Consider the following 11,445-nt stretch of genomic DNA (forward strand, 5'->3'; position numbering starts at 1 on the left):
TGAAAAATGCGAGGAGCATGAAAAGTTGTGAAAACTGCAAGGAGCATGAAAAGGTCTGAAAAATGCGAGGAGCATGAAAAGGTGTGAAAATTGCGAGGAGCAAAAAAAAAAAAAGAAAGACCAGGAGCATGAAAAGGTGTGAAAATATATGCGAGGAAGCAAAAAAAAGAAAGAAAGAAAGACCAGGAGCATGACAAGGTGTGAAAAATGTGAGGAGCAAAAAATAAAAAAAAAGACCAGGAGCATGAAAAGGTGTGAAAAATGGAAGGAGCATGAAAAGTTGTGAAAAATGCAAGGAGCATGAAAAGTTGAGAAAAATGCAAGGAGCATGAAAAGGTGTGAAAAATTCGAGGAGCATGAAGAGGTGTGAAAAATGCGAGGAGCATGAAAAGGTGTGAAAAATGCAAGTTGCCATGGAAAAGCTGTGTGAAAAATGCGAGGAGCAAAAAAAAAAAAAGACCAGGGAGCATGAAAAGGTGTGAAAAATGGTGAGGAGCATAAAAAAAAAAAAGACCAGGAGCATTGAAAAGGTTGTTTCTGAAAAATGGAGGGGAAAAAAAAAAAAAAGAAAAAAGACCGGGGGGGAACATGAAAAGGTAGTGAAAAATGCGAGGAGCAGGAGCAAAAAAAAAAAAAAAAAAAAAAAAAAAGAAAAGACCAGGAGCAGAAAAGGCACCAGATTTTATCCAGTATTGTAACCTCCTGCCTGAAAAGCTTTTATTAACAGGTTGCTTTTTTCTTTCAGTGCTTCACAGATATTATTCCATTGTTTTCTAGCTAGCATAGTTTTGGATGAGAACTCTGCTATATTCTTATTTTTGCTATTCCAAATATAACTGTTTTTTTCCTTCTGGCTGCCTTCAGAAGAGCCTCTCTTCCTTTGATCTTTCAGCAGCTTGGCTGTTCGGTGTGTATTTTTATTTTGTTTTCCTTGCTGGGGAGACAGGGAAGGGCCCTTAAACTTCATAGACTTATGATGTGATGTCTTTCATTATTTTGGGGGACTGTTTCCCTGTTAGCTCTTTAAATATTTCTTCTACCCTGTTCTCAATCTTTTCTCCTGCTGGGATTCCAGTTGTAGTTATGTTAGACCATTTGCTATTTTCTGTCAGCTTGTAGATGCTTTGGGGTTTCCCTCCCTCTTCTTGTCTTTGTGTTTTAATTTTTATTATTTCTATTGCTCTACAAGTTCACTGAGCCTTTCCTTTGTTTTGCTGAGTCTGCTGTTCAGCCTTTTGAAATAATTCTTTATCTTTGATAGTGTTTTTGATTTCTGACATCTCCATTTAACTCTTATAATGTCTATTTCTCTACAAAATTCCATATCTCTACATGGATATTATTCACCTGTTCTCCTAAATTCTTTAATATATTAATCATGATTCTTTTAAAGCCCCTATTGATAGTTCTGACATCTTAGTCACCTGTGAGTCTCATTCTGATGACTGAGTTATTTCTTGGCAGTGAATTATTTTTTCCTTTCTTTTTTAAATGTACCTCTTAATTTTGTGTTGAATGCTGGACATTGTATGTAGAAAAACAATAGAAACTAAAATTTGCAATATTAATCTGTGGAAATAAGCAAGTTTCCTTTTACTTCAGGTGGCTAATACGGGGTTGGAGGAGCAGCCAGTCTAGTCAGAAGTTGAGCTGGATTCATGTTTCGCTATTGCTTACCTGACTCCAGAGCAGTCATCTTCAGAGCTTCAGTTATAGACTGTTCTTACCTTGTACTTAGAGGAAGAGTACCAGAAGATTTTTTTTTTAAGTGTTCCTGCTGTCTGTTTGGCCATCCATGCCTGCCTATTCCACAAAGAAATTCTCTCCATACACCTGTTACTCTTCCAGTGGTGGACTGTTAATGACAAGCACAATGAAGAACATCCATCACTGTTAGTATTAATCCCTGGAGCAAAACTCATTTCTAAACATTCTGGTGCTAAGTAGAAAAAAAAAATTCAAAGTAGATTATGTGTTGAGGAAAGAAGCTGTAATTTTCTGTTGGTCGTACCCATATCATAATTGCTGCATGTAATTAAGTAATTAAATAGGAAAGTACATAATTAAAGCTCTATATTTATTAAATAACAAAATGTCCTATATTATTAAGTAATTAAAATCCTATATTATATAATTGCTTGAGACATATTATTGTTAGTAAACTGAAAACTAATTTCTGTGAGATGTGTAAAATCTGAGTATATAGTATAGGCTTACTTAATGCCAAGTAATGTCAAACATTCCTTTTTTTAACATGAGGCTTGAATATTTTACACTGTTTATGTAGAGAAGTGTGTTACTTTCTTGGGGATACTATGACAAAGTACCAGAGACTGGTGGTTTAAAACAACAGAAGTTTGTTTTACAGTTGTAGAGGCTGTAACTTCAAAATCAAGACATCAAGCAAGACCATGCTTCCTTTTAACCTGTAGGCAGAGACTTTTTCTTCTTTTTTGCCTCTTTCTAGCTTCTGGTGGCATCTGGAGTTCCTTGGCTTGTGGCCCAAACTCCAGTCTCTGCTTCTGTCATCACGTGCTCTTCACAAATGTCTTTTCCATTTGTGTTTTCATATCTTCTCGTGGCATTCTCCTGTCTGCATCTCTCTCTCCTTCTTATAAGAATAACAGTCGTATTGGATTAAGGACCCACTGAACTACAATGAGACCTCATCTTAACTCTCTGCAATGACCCTATTTCCCAATAAGGTCTGAGGCACTAGGGGTTAGGACTTGGAAATACATTTTTGCAAGACAGAATTGACCCATAAAGAGCAGAAATAATGCCTGTGTTTCAAAAGCATACTCTTTTTATCAGTAGCATTATCTCAGATAAAGATATTAAACTAATGAATCTAAAAGACAGTCCAAGAATATACTCATGAATAAAGCTGTGTGTCATAAATTTGTTTTTATAGGAAGAAACTTGGTATTTGATTACTTTTTAATTCAGGTAAATTTAAAGATAGCTGACTTTTTAAAATCATATTTTAATGAAAATATTTACAAACTTTATCATATTTACTCCTTATTTGTAGCATTATTCATACAGAATTCTGGCAGACTTTAGAAATTCAATCCTTTTTTCTTTTAACTCAGTTGTGAAATAGTTTGGAGATTTTGAGTAATACTTTTCATTTAGTCATCTAAAACATCTGAATTTCATAACACATGTGGCTGATATTCACTGAAAATGAATGGGCACTTAATGGGCTCTTTGAAGCTTAAATTCTAGGATTCTAATCTCAGTTAGTTTGTTATTGACTAAAAAAGGCTCAGAATAGTATTTGTGCCCCTGCATTTAAAATGAGTCTGATTTATGTTGTTTTGTTTTAAAATCCTTGTTCAGTATATATTATACATGTTCAAATTCTATTGTAACAAAGTATTTGTTTATAGAGGCTTAAAAGTGGCATAGTAGTAGAGTCTGAAGGAAAAAACATGAGAAACATGATTAAAATAAATGTTACTGTGATGTCTTTGTCTTTTCCAAACCAATGCTAGTAAAGACTTGTGTTATAATTGTTTTGACTTTAAGCATCTATTCTGAATCACCTCTCTGTTTACTAAGAACAAGACATTAAAAATTATAATTGTTATTTCTAGACAGTATAATTTTTCAGAGCTCAACTTTCTAGCTTAGTTTATGAAAAGGATTTCTGACTTATTTGCTGAAAGCCATTATAGTCTCTAGTGGTATTTACTTGGGAACATAAGTACCTAAATTACTAATATAATTATTAATAATTAGAAAGCTAAAATAGATAAATTTAAAACATTAAAAAAACATACACAGCATATATTAAGTACTTCCTGTTTGCACAATATGGACACAGTGGAAATAGAAGTAGAAATTGAAATGAATAAGAGAATGTCAAAGCTAAAAAGAAGTTTGATCATCTTCTACTCCTCTTCCCTGCCTTGCCAGATTAGGAAACTGACTTCAGTAGAGGTTAAGAAGCTTTCTTATGGGCAAAGTTAACAAAACCCTTAACTTAAAGACCTTATTATAGTTATTTTAAAAGTCATTGCCTCAGTGATATTATAGGTTTTTAAATATTAAAAACTTCTACCTTGCCTTATTGAAATAATCTTAACATTTCAAATTTCGGGTAACAAAAATTCTCATTTCTACGCCAACAACCAGTAGTAGTCCCAAGAATTTCATCGTTAAATGTTCTTTGCATTCAGGTCCTCAGTTTATTACATGTCTGGAACTTTATTTACTTGAAAAGGAAAGTGACTTTCTGTTGCAAATAAATCTTCTTTGCCCTTAATTAGCTATAGCTGAACTTTAATTACAGTATGAGATTCTGAAAGTGATTGGGAAAACAAGCATATCATCCTCAGTCTAATAGCGCAGAACGTGAAAGTGTGAGAAAGATTGTATCTGTTTTCTTCTCTTTTCTCTCTGTAAAAGTAAGGAAGCATGTTTTCTGTCAAGAATGCAGAAGTTGGAAAAGGGAGGGACTTTTAAAAGTTGTGACTATTTGGATGGCTCTTCATAGGTAATGTGACGGGGTGTGTGAAAAGACATGCAGCATAATTTAAGGATTTGTCATTGTTCATAAGGCCATCAGTTTTACAGAGTTAAAGGAAAGATTGTGTAATTTGTTCATTGTTTGCTGTGATTCTAATATTGTTAGTTAAAGCATGTTTTCTCAGAGATTTGGAAATACCTCGCTGTCAACATGGATCTCAGTGAAGGGATGTTGTGTGACTCTCCATCAGTTTTGATATGGATAAGAAAATTGTGTTATCGTACTATGCCTCTTTAATCTCTTGTGAAATAGATTTTTCTATTTTGTCTATATGTGAAATAGATTTTGTCTACCAGTGTAGATTGATCTCAGATTTCCCTGAAGGTCCAGTGGTTAAGACTGAGCTTTCAACACAGGGGGCACGAGTCTGATTTCTTTTCATGAACTAAGATCCCACACACCTTGTGGCAAGGCCAAAAAATAGAAAAAATAAAATAGTACCCCACCCCAAATGTAGATTGCTTTTAATATTTGTTAAGTTCATGGATACACTAAAAAGATTTTGGGTATCTTTTACTCAAGAATTTTTCATAAATAAATCTTTTAAAAAGATTCACAGTTAACACCAAGGTAGTGCTGTTGTCTTGCTGAACTAAATGGTACAAGTATTCCAAAATATGTCTTTATTGCTTAATAAGGGAACACAGAATTCAGTTTCCCAAGTTTTGGTTCAGAATGCTGATGTTTAATCATTACAGTTTCTTTAAGCAAATTCCGAGTTGAAATATAAGAAAAATGAAATATCGTTTATAATTTATCTTCTTAGCTAATTTATCATAGTGCTCTCTCTAAAGTAGATTTACAGTGAAGGTCATTTTTAATCTCTCTACTCAGGGTCTTAGCTTTCATTTTGGCCACCAGTGACCCTGAAAAATCTTTGCCAGCCTTCTGTTCCATACCAGCTTTAACGATGGCAGATCTCTAGCACTTACGTGTGTGTGCAGCTCGCGCACAGCCGGCATTGGTAATCAGCGCTTGCAGGGCATTTGTGCAGGACGCTCTTATAGAAGGCAGTGAGGTAGTGCACACATCCACGACAGTACAGTGTGCAAAGTGAACCCTTGGTCCCTAAGGCTTCTCTGAAAACACAAAAAATTATTTATCCAGTACTCTTACCACAACACACACTTTTCTCGTTTGTCAATATTAATTTTTAACAAAATTTAGATGAGAGATTATAGGTATGACCAGCTCCTGTAGTTTATTTCTCACATGCAGTCATAATTTTCTGAATTGCTGCATCATAATTGTCACCCACAATAACCACTCCTTATGTCACAAAATATTATTACTTCTGATGGGAAATGAGTAGTTTGAGCAGATGGATGCCTAAGGAATCAAGATCCCGTTATTATACAAATAATTAGAGGGTGGGAGGAAAACATATCAAATATACATGTAGGCATCATTTTAAAACAGAGTTTTGTAATTTGTATTTGATACTGAGAATTGTTGAAAAGAAATATGAACAAATGTTTAAACCACAAAAGTATAATGTAGTATGGAAATCATACATTTAGATTATAAAACTAAATTCTTTTAAAAATTAATTTTAGATAAAATTTGCTATTGTAAATTATAGGCTTCTTTGAAACCCAACACCATCCTGCTTCCCCAATCTTCCTCCTTCGTCCTTTCAAGGATTTAAGCCTTCCAAAGTCTCTCTCGGGAAAACTGGTGTTTATTGAAATGATTTTAAAAAGACAGTGTATTTGCTGATGTTACAGTAAGGCTTTCTATAAGCAAGCGTGTTAAAAAGTTCCAGAATTATGCCTATCCAGTCATAATTAGTACATAGGCTTGATAGTCCGCTTCTACCAGCTACTTGGCTCTCTTTTCATTTTCTTTCAAATTCTAATATCTGTGTATGCATCCATTTATATCTCTCTCCCTCCCTCAGCGTGAACTGTTTTTACCTCTATGCACATGCTATAAACTCTTGAACTAAATTATCTGTCTTATTAAATGTATGGAAAAGTCAGCTGTCAGCAAAGACCTGCTTTGTATATTCTGCAGTAGGTTCAATCTCACCCATCAGATTTAACAATCAAGTAGAATGTTGATCTAACAGTAGATTACTAATCAAATTAACAATCCTGTTAACAATCAAGTAGAATGCCAGTGGTAGTGAAGGAGTGAGGTGACAGGAACTCACACACTGATGGAGGGAATGTGTGCTGGCTTTGGAAGCCTGTTTGTCATTATCTTAACAAGTGGGAGATGTGCAGAGTCTATGAACCAACAATACCACCTGGATATTACCAATAATAGCCCAAACCTAAAAACAACCCAAATAATAATCAGCAAAGGAATAAATAAATAATTATGATGTGTTTATACAGTGAATATTGTACAGCAAAGAAGCATGTAACAGAGTAGATGGATATCATAAACACACTGTTCAGTATAAGAAGGCACAAAAAGAATGAATACAACACGGTTTCATTTAAACAAAGCTCAGAACACAAGGAAAGTTAAACCATATTGTGGTTTAATCATTAAAAAAGAAGTAAATGATTTTCATTCCCATTTCTCTCCCTTTCCCTGCCTCCTCCCTCCTTCTCTTTCTCTCACTCTCCCATCCCCAAGGTGAATTGTAATTTACCAAAATGTAGCCTAAGGCCTCATTCATTCACTACATATTGAGTGCCTACTTCCTATGAGACGTTTGGGAAAGGGAAGTGAAGTCACTCAGTCCTGTCCAACTCTTTGCAACCCCATAGACTATACAGTCCATGGAATTCTCCAGGTCAGAATACTGGAGTGGGTAGCCATTCCCTTCTCCAGGGGATCTTCCCAACCTAGGGATTGAACCCAGGTCTCCAACTTTGCAGGCAGATTCTTTACCAGTTTAGCCACAATATACAAGCAAATCTGAAAGTAGGATACACTGTAGCATGTCACAGAGCTTGTATTCAGCGGTTGTTTTCAGGTTCTTTCCTCAGCCTTGGTGCATAACTTGTACCTGATAGTGGAATACCAACTTGCTCACATTTTTTTCTCATTTGTGAGGCATACAGATTTCATTGCTTCCTGGTTTTGGCTACTGAACTGAAGAGTAATATCAAGTGCAGTATTTCATTAGCCCTACTGCATAAAGCCCTACTGTTACGTAGTGTACTTATTTGTGCTGGAAGCTACTCTCTGTGACAAGTCAACATTAAAGAATGTTCAGTTCAGTTCAGTCTCTCTCGTGTCCGACTCTTTGCGACCCCATGAATCGCAGCACGCCAGGCCTCCCTGCCCATCACCAGCTCCCAGAGTTTACTCAAACTCATGCCCATCAAGTCGGTGATGCCATCCAGCCATCTCATCCTCTGTCGTCCCCTTCTCCTCCTGCCCCCAAGCCCTCCCAGCATCAGGGTCTTTCCCAATGAGTCAACTCTTCGCATGAGGTGGCCAAAGTACTGGAGTTTCAGCTTCTGCATCAGTCCTTCCAATGAACACCCAGGACTGATCTCCTTTAGGATGGACTGGTTGGATCTCCTTGCAGTCCAAGGGACTCTCAAGAGCCTTCTTCAACACCACAGTTAAAAGGCATCAATTTTTCAGTGCTCAGCTTTCTTCACAGTCCAACTCTCACATCCATACATGACCACTGGAAAACCATAGCCTTGACTAGACGATGTAGCAGGGCTTAAAGAGTTGCTGGGTAGTGGTTGGATACTTATATTTATGGAAAATAAAAATGTAAATTATATTTCTAGAAGTGACAGCACAGGGTGCTTCACAAATTAGAAGTCACTTATTATCAGAGAATTAAAAACGAGCCTGCATTCAGAGATATGAAAGTTTAGGATAAGGAATCTTTTGAAAGTTATTTTCAAGTGAACAATAATAATACTCATTTTAACATCATAGCATAAAGCTATAGAGCTACCTTTACTGTGGAAAAACAATTTGAATGGACTCGTGTAATGACATGTTCTAATATATATCTAAATAATTTGTGAGATGCCTTTAAAAAGTTATTCACTGGTTTTGATAGAGAAAATGGACACAGCATTCTTGTTTCTTTGCATCTTCGGATTCTTTAATAAAATTCTCTTTAACTCAGATATTTTATATGTGCTTTTCTTAAATTTGGTAATGATGTAATTTCTAAGGGAGAGATTGAGCTTACACTCTGCAGCCCCAACTCTTGATAACACTTAGCTATGTTGTATACAGTGCAAACAGGGCAGGCTGGGAGGAAGGGAAAGAAGGAAAGCAGAGGAAGGGAAGAAAAATACTTTGGCCCTGAAACACAAGTAGGTAATTTGCCTTTTAATTGTAGTTATGTTCTTACTTATTGCATTACTGAATTTGATGAACATAATTTGTATTAAAATTTCTTGAATTTAATGTTTTGAATATTGAGTACCTGAATATCGAAAGGAAGCCAGCTTAGCTTTCTAAGCACACACAATTTATGTTTTGAAAGCCTATACTTACTCAACAGTTAGAGTCAAAAACTACTTGAACTTTGCAAGTTAGGGATGGGTATATTGTATGTGTGGGCTTCCCAGGTGGCTCAGTGGTAGAGAATCCACCTGCCAATGAAGGAGATGTGGGTTCAATGCCTGGGTCAGGAAAATCCCTTGAAGAAGGAAATGGCAACCTGCTCCAGTATTCTTGCCTGGGAAATCCCATGGACAGAGTATCCTGGAGGGCTACAGTCCATGCAGTTCCAAGAGTCGGACATGAGTTAGTGACTAAACAACAACAGATACTGTATGTGCATAATATTGAAGGTCTGAGCTAGATTTTTCATCCTGATATTTAGTTTTTTCTGACATGATCTGCATACAAAGTGCCCAACAATGTAGATAATTTGCATTTATGTTATTGGAAAAGAAAACTCTAAATGAGATATGTACTATAGTTGTCTGGCTCATTTGACTAGTTAGTTACTCTGGCACTAAAGAACTTTCTGTGATCTTATTAGCTAATTAGCATAGGGTCCTTTTCTGCATCTATATAACAATACAGTGAAGCCAAGTGGGCATGACACAAAACTTGAGTGAACACAACTATTTTGTTTCATTTTAGTACAGATTTCCTTAAAATTTTCAGAAATTATGAAGTCCTGCTATATAAGTTGTGTGTGTATTTCTGCCACAGGAAATGATATGTATTGTTTCATTTTCTATTACAATTCAGCAACAGTTACAAAGATTTATCTTAGTTTCAGTTCTTTTATTAGATTTCATTTACTAACTAATTTCAGAGCAGTAATTCTTTTATGAGGCATTTCTTTTACTGATCCTTTTGTATGCTTCTATGGCTTCACAATTCAGTATGGTAGCCACTATCCAGGTTTGACTCTTGAGCTATTGAAATGTGGCTAGTCTGAATAGACATGTAACTGTAGTGTAAAATATAAAATACACTTGGCTTTCAAAGATTTATTACTAAGACGAGAATGTAAAATATTTCACTAGCAATTTTATTGTGTATTGCAGTGATCATATTTTAGAGATTTTGGATTGAGTAAAACATATCACTAAAACTAATTTTTCACTTTTTATGTTTTTAATATGGCTACTTGTAAATTTAAATTAATTATTTAGTTCACATTTGTGGCTCTCATTTTTATTGTATGCACTGTTCTAGAGTCTATCATATTTTATATAAGGAAGTCAGATTTAGAAAGACATATTCTTTCTTTCATCTCTTTCTAATTCTGTGTTCAGGGTTTGCAAAAGTATTTTAAAGTGATATCTATGTTCCGACAGTTAAATGATATCTCTTCTATGTGATGTAGATGTATACATAGCAGAAGGTGTGTTTGACCATTTGACCATTGATTATAATGTGTAAGTGTATCGGTGTGTTCTTGAATGGAGAGAATAAGGAAAAATGAAATGCAAACTACTAAGAGTTGGAAAAGGAAATATGTACTATAGAAAATGCCAGTAAAAAGACCCTAGTACTAATCTTTAGAAATTACATATTGTAATGTAGAGTTACGCTATACTGCAGATGGTTGTCTTTGATAGTAACTGACTTTGAAAACACTGAGAGAAAGATATTTAGTGGTTTCCAAACTGAGAAAAAAATTCCAATCAAATTTTAGTTCCAGTTTTTTTCCTCTTACACAGAGTTTTCATTTGTGAAAGAGAAGATGAAAAATTTCACGTCAGTCATAAAGTCTTAAGACCCAGAGAAGTTCTTTAAGTTCCTATATGATACCAAGGAGAATAATCTTTTTTCTCCTAAAAAGTGATTGCCTCTCTTCCCGATCCCACCCCCATTTCCATGTTTATTTGTTTTGTTTTGTTTTCCAAGAAGACATTTAATGCCCTACTTTGGTTTATTTTCTGTGTACTAAATAAGGAATAACTCTGTTATGTTTTGTATTTGAAATTTTAAGGTACATTTCTTTTTTCTTTTATTTTTAATTTGACTCTTTGTTTTACAGATGAGGGCAGAAGTGCAGTTGACCAAGCAGGTGGTGCACAGATTGTAGTTGACCATTTAAGGTCACTGTGCAGTAAAACAGATCCCGCCAGTGAGAAGCTCTTGACTGTCTTTTGTGGCATGCTGATGAACTATAGCAATGAGAATGGTAAACAAAATTGAAAACTTGCTTTATCTGTGGGGGAGAAATTAAAAATCATCATTACTGTAGTATACACTAAAAATATTTAGAAAAATTATGAACAAATCATTCATATTAATAAGTAGCATATAAAATTAGTAACTAGCCAACATTAAATTACAGTGTTTCAAAAATACAGAAGTGGTCTAATTACTAAATGGGACTAATTGTTGAAGGGTTGTCCATGTTAATCAACACCAAAACCAAGAAACAAAATAATGGTATGGTTTGTGATTTCTTGCTATGAACATTTTATTTATTTATTTTTATTTTTTTTACTTTACAATACTGTATTGGTTTTGCCACACATTGACTTGAATCCGCC

General features: G+C 35.0%; 1 long non-coding RNA gene across 1 annotated transcript in view; it reads right to left on the reverse strand.

Moving 5' to 3' along the window:
* The window catches only part of LOC122436512, a 20,427-nt gene extending 9,358 nt beyond the window's left edge, over positions 1 to 11,069 (reverse strand). The window contains exons 1-2 of the long non-coding RNA XR_006268031.1: positions 10,939 to 11,069; positions 7,992 to 7,995 (exon numbers count right to left, since the gene is read on the reverse strand). This is a non-coding gene — a long non-coding RNA (uncharacterized LOC122436512). The remainder of the gene's footprint in view (positions 1 to 7,991; positions 7,996 to 10,938) is intronic.
* Between the last annotated feature and the right edge of the window lie 376 nt (positions 11,070 to 11,445).

This window comes from Cervus canadensis, unplaced genomic scaffold, assembly GCF_019320065.1.
Source record: "Cervus canadensis isolate Bull #8, Minnesota unplaced genomic scaffold, ASM1932006v1 Scaffold_063, whole genome shotgun sequence".
Lineage (NCBI taxonomy): Eukaryota > Metazoa > Chordata > Mammalia > Artiodactyla > Cervidae > Cervus > Cervus canadensis.